Source organism: Oncorhynchus tshawytscha, linkage group LG28 (assembly GCF_018296145.1).
Source record: "Oncorhynchus tshawytscha isolate Ot180627B linkage group LG28, Otsh_v2.0, whole genome shotgun sequence".
NCBI lineage: Eukaryota > Metazoa > Chordata > Actinopteri > Salmoniformes > Salmonidae > Oncorhynchus > Oncorhynchus tshawytscha.
This window is the reverse complement of record NC_056456.1, coordinates 4,271,769-4,277,768: the sequence shown is the minus strand read 5'-3', so window position 1 is coordinate 4,277,768 and position 6,000 is coordinate 4,271,769. Positions and strand designations below refer to the sequence as shown.

Below are 6,000 nucleotides of genomic sequence, written 5' to 3'. Positions count from 1 at the left end.
ACACCGCTGGGGGCTGGGGAGGCCTCGAATGCCCAGTTCACCTGATAGAGAGGAGAGAAAAGACTGAATAGTCACAGAAAATATCATATCAGCCCATAAAGCAAGAAGCGAACAAGTCACTGAAGCAATCAATCAACTGATCAATCAATCAGGTCTTGTATGTATATGACGTACCTTGCGCTGGGGGCGTTCCAGACTGGATGCGTAGTCGCTGGTGGTGGATAGTGAACGCACACGTAGCTGCAACCCACGAATCACCTTGTGACAGCGGGCCAGCTTAGAACGCAGGTCCTGGACCAATTGCTGTAGAGAGCCTGTCACTGACTCCTCCCCCTCGTCGTCATAAGCCCCGCCCACCCCCCATCACCATGGAACCAAACCCCAGCACGCTCATAGTCCTGCTGGTGGCTCAGTGAGGTACACATCTCCAGATCATCAAACTCTGAGGGAGGAGCGATACAGGAAGAGACTAACAAGTTGTACAGATCATCACACCCGGCACAGGTAAGGTAGTGACAGGGGAGGTGTGTGTGAAAAGTCAAGTAGCTACCGTATGGCGAGTTTGAGATGTCTCAAGTGGCAACGTGAGATAAAAGCAGTGAGAGGTGAGAGAGGCGTAAGGCAAGTAGGAGCGAGAGAAAAGACAGGTGAGACTGGAGAGACAAATAAAGGAGAGACGTGGCTCAGTTACCTGGGCTGCTGGCGTCCTCTCTCTCTGCCTCGTTCTCACTACGGCCACACGTCTCATAGCCCAGGTCCTGTAGGTCCACCTGGACCTGCTTGCTGTCCTGCTCAACTGACGTCTCCGCTGTGAGAGTGTGCGTGAGAACCATTACTCCTTGAGTAAATTACATCGAGTGATTCAATGAAGTGAATCAGCTACACTGTATTTAATTGTTTACTTTCCAGACATTATTATGAGCAGTCCCCTCCGTAGCAGCATCCTGTGGTATGCATGTATGTTTTCGGTGTAGGTGTATGATGACTCACTCAGTAGTTCCCTGTAGTCCTTGAGTTGTTCAGCCTGCGCGTGGACCGTGGCCTCAGACACCATGAGTCTCTCCTGCAGCTCTCTGCTCTCCTGTCTGCTCAGTGCCAAATCAGAACGCAGACGAACCACATGCTCACGGAGACCCGTCTCCACATGCTGCCAGAACCCGCCCACATCATGAGTGACATCATCAGACCCCGCCTCCTATAGGAATCAAGACAAGGCTAAATCCACTTGAATGCCCCTCCAACTAGTGGGAAACTCGTCTATAACCCTTAAGTTCCGACTTCTCCCACACGCTGGCCTGTGACGTCATTAGCCAATTAGCATTTTCTAAATGAGTTCAAAGCATTTGAATGCATCCAACTGGCAATTTACACCTTCCCACTTGGTTATGAATGCAGCATGAGTAACAAAAAAACAAACCAATGCCTGCTGATTCACTTTTACATGAGTAACCTAATAAGCCTAAATCATAACGGTTGAGCTTTAACCATAATGGTTGAAATGTTGTTATATTTATAGCTAAAATAAATACAATGGTAGCAGCAAACAGATGTCAGAAACATTTGTATTCATTATGGAAACAAAGCATTCACATGTATAGCAGATTGAAAAAGCCTTAATACAGTTGAAGTCGGAAGTTTACATACACTTAGGTTGGAGTCATTCAAACTACTCCACACATTTCTTGTTAACAAACTATAGTTTTGGCAAGTCGGTTAGGACATCTACTTTTTGCATGGCACAGGTAATTTTTCCAACAGTTGTTTACAGACAGATTATTTCCCTTATAATTCACTGTATCACAATTCCAGTGGGTCAGAAGTTTACATACACTAAGTTGACTGTGCCTTTAAACAGCTTGGAAAATTCCAGAAAATTATGTCATGGCTTTAGAAGCTTCTGATAGGCTAATTGACATCATTTGAGTCAGTTGGAGGTGTACCTGTGGATGTATTTCAAGGTCTACCTTCAACCTCAGTGCCTCTTTGCTTGATATCATGGAAGATCAAAAGAAATCAGCCAAGACCTCAGAAAAAAAATTGTCGACCTCCACAAGTCTGGTTCATCTTTGGGAGCAATTTCCAAACGCCTGAAATTACCACATTCATCTGTACAAACAATAGTATGCAAGTATAAACACCATGGGACCAAGCAGCCATCATACCTCTCAGGAAGGAGACGCGTTCTGTCTCCTAGAGATGAACGTACTTTGGTGCGAAAAATGCAAATCAATCCCAGAACAACAGCAAAGGACCTTGTGAAGATGCTGGAGGAAAGAGGTACAAAAGTATCTATATCCACAGTAAAATGAGTCCTATATCGACATAACCTGAAAGGCCGCTCAGCAAGGAAGAAGCCACTGCTCCAAAACCGCCATTAAAAAAGACACTACGGTTTGCAACTGCACATGGGGACAAAGATCGTACACTGGTCTGATGAAACAAAAATAGAACTGCTTGGCCATAATGACCATCGTTATGTTTGGAGGAAAAAATGGGAGGCTTGCAACCCGAAGAACAACATCCCAACCATGAAGCACGGGGGTGGCAGCATCATGTCGCGGGGGTGCTATGCAGCAGGAGGGACTGGTGCACTTCACAAAATAGATGGCATCACGAGGAAAGAAAACTATGTGGATATATTGAAGCAATCGTTCAAGACATCAGTCAGAAAGTTAAAGCTTGGTCGCAAAATGGGTCTTCCAAATGGACAATGACCCCAAGCATACTTCCAAAGTTGTGTCAAAATGGCTTAAGGACAACAAAGTCAAGGTATTGGAGTGGACATCACAAAGCCCTGACCTCAATCCTATAGAAAATTTGTGGGCAGAACTGAGAAAGTGTGTGTGAGCAAGGAGGTCTACAAACCTGACTCAGTTACACTAGCTCTGTCAGGAGGAATGGACCAAATTTCACCCAAATTATTGTTGGAAGCTTGTGGAATGCTACCCACAACGTTTGACCCAAGTTAAACAATTTAAAGCCAATGCTACCAAATACTAATTGAGTGTATGTAAACTTCTGACCCACTGGGAATGTGATGAAAGAAATAAAAGCTGAAATTGAAGCTGAAATAATTCATTCTCTCTACTATTATTTTGACATATCACATTCTTAAAATAAAGTGGTGATCCTAACTGACCTAAGACAGGGAATTTTGACTCAGATTAAATGTCAGGAAATGTGAAAAACTGAGTTTAAATGTATTTGGCTAAGGTGTATGTAAACTTCCAACTACAACTGGATGTCCTGTGTCCTATTTCATAAAGCACATGCTGAAACACAGAACACTCCTTTCCTCTCGCCTGAACAAAAAGGAGCAGCAGTTGCCTGCCCAGAGCCAGTGCTGCTTATATAAACTATCCCCAGGCTAAGAAAACTGCCCTACATAGACTGCTATAGCTACACCAACACAGAGATATGAGGAGAGGGGGAAGGAAGTAGACACAGAGAGAGAGGGAGAGAAAGGGAGAATAGATAAGGGGCAGGGGAAAGAGATAGGGAGTAGGGGAGGGAGAGAATATAAGGGAAGAGAGAGGGAGAGAGAATGAGATAGAGAGACAGAGAGTAAGATGGACATTTTGAATTATACACAGAGTGAGATGTTAACACCATTCCGGCAAGCACTGGTTTTGGGTAGAGGATTGTACCTTTACCTTCTCTGAGTGGTCTGGCTGACGGTGGGACAGGAGAGTACCCAGGTCTAAGGAGTGAGGTCTGGTACACTGTCTCTTCCCCCTTCCCTCTCTCATCCTTACTGATGGGGGCCCACGTTTGCTCTGGGTGGGTCCCACTGCTGGTAGTCCCTCTTCCATCTCCTCTTCCTCTTTCTGTTCCCATCCTTGACATGTGTCTGTTGGATCTTCCAGCTCTCCTAGACCTTCTACCTCCTCTTGGTTCTCTTTTAGGGCCTCGTTCTCTTGTTGCAGCCTCAGCAGTGTACTCCTGCACGAGATGGAAAGTAAACCATGGGATTCAGTATGAATAACAACAACTACACTGCTTAAGGGTTATTGTAATTGCTTATCCACTATTATTGTGATGTGATGAAAGAAATAAAAGCTGAAATAAATCATTCTCTCTACTATTATTATTACATTTCACGTTCTTAAAATAAAGTGGTGATCCCAACTGACCTAAAAAAGGGAATTTTTACTGGGATTAAATGTCAAAAGCTGAGTTTAGATGTATTTGGCTAAGGTGTATGTACACTTCCGACTTCAACTGTAGATTTAGAATGAATTCAGTCAAGGAGCAGAAGAGACATTTTTGCTCATCCAACTACTGAGGTGCCCCTTAATATGCGTCGTATACATGTGATGTAGACTATTTGATGTCTGTATGTATATATTTGTGATGTGCTGTATATCAAATCAATTGCATGTGCTCTATTGCTCTGAATTTGCTCTCAATTGATAATATTGGAAGAAAAAGTAGAATAAATGAAAGATCTGTGCGGCTCTCTGAAGGATTGCCTCAACCCAAAGTGGCCCCCTTGCAAAAAATAGTGAGTAACACTGGCATAGACCATTTAATGTGTTCGAATAGTAGATACTGATGTCTGTAGGTGAGTGGGTACTGTGTATGTACATACCTCATCTGGGCTAGGGAGGAGTAGCCGGTGGTCTCCAGCTGTGTTCTCATCTCCTCCAGTTCTTCTTCTATTGCCCTCTTCTGTTCAGCCAGCTGCTTCACCTGCCCCATGGCCCCCTGGGACAGTGCTCCACTCACAGGTCCTCCAGACAGCACCCCCTGCCCACAGGCCATTCCAGAGTTCTGGTCAAGAAAGAGAGGAAAAGAGAGAGAGAGGGGTGACTGAATTACAGTTTCATAACATGAAAAAGGACTTGTTAGTCTGGGTACTGGTCTGCGTCTGCTTAAGCTAATCACTTTGTTGTTGTCTTATTTGGCAAGAGAACAATGCAGTGTTGTTGAATACAGAAACAGTCTGGCAAGCAGGCTGGAAGATGGTCAACATTAAGCTCTAAAGTACAAGGGGATGAGATAAGTGTTGGAAATCCCATTCCTAAGGCAACAACATTGGAACATTGATACTGGAACATTGAGAGGCAACCAGTCTGTCGAGAGAGACTACGATGAGAGGCACAAGGCTAGTGTACAATTTAAGATTTAAAGGTAAGAAGTCACATGTACCTTAGTGGAGGCCAGGCTTTTGGCAGTCAGTTTATCCTCATCGTCTTCGATACTGTCTGAGAACTCATCAGTGCTGCCCTGTTCATCGTCTCCCTCTTCCTCTTCCTCCGTGCTGAGCTCTGAAAACACAACAGCCAACCGATCAGATCAGACACTTCCTCGCCCTTCTTTCCTCTCTCCACCTCCCTTTGTCTCTCAACCTCTCCCCTACCAAGTTTGTCTATATCACACTCTACCACTCTCCCTCTAACTATTTTTCTTCCTCCCTCTTTCTCTACCTCTCTCTATCCCCCTCTCTCTTCCCCTGGTCAGAATCAAATGTTATGTCAGGAGTAGACAGCCAAACATACACACTGAGCCCAGCCATGGATAGGAGAGCCCCTCTGTCTTCTGCCCAACCCTGTAGCGTGTATGTGTTCACTCTGTGCTGGGGATATAGACACACACACACACACTCTCCCTCTCTGTGGTGCTATGAGGCACGAAGTAATAACAACCACACAGATCTATTTGTAACATTCTGTCATAGAGGGCATGTCATTGCTTTTACACAATGATTTGACAATTAGATGTTCAACGCTTATTTTTGGTTGTTCTAGTTTCACCATATTAAAATGACAATTCAATGACTTAAAATGAGGGACAGACATAAAGGAATCACTAATCACAGGAAATAAATAATAATCTTCCGAAATGACTTTGTCAAAACAAAAAAAGAACCAGGGGTTGACAATGATGAAGAGAGGTGACAGGGTTGACGGAGGAACATGGAGACATTTGGGGGTTAAGTGGGTTAAAATCATCGTAGAGGTGACAGGGTTGACGGAGGAACATGGAGACATTTGGGGG

The 6,000-nt window shown here is 44.4% G+C and overlaps 1 pseudogene; it reads right to left on the bottom strand.

The window, feature by feature from the left end:
- Nucleotides 1–6,000, bottom strand: part of LOC112227306 — a 55,621-nt pseudogene that overhangs the window by 9,381 nt on the left and 40,240 nt on the right.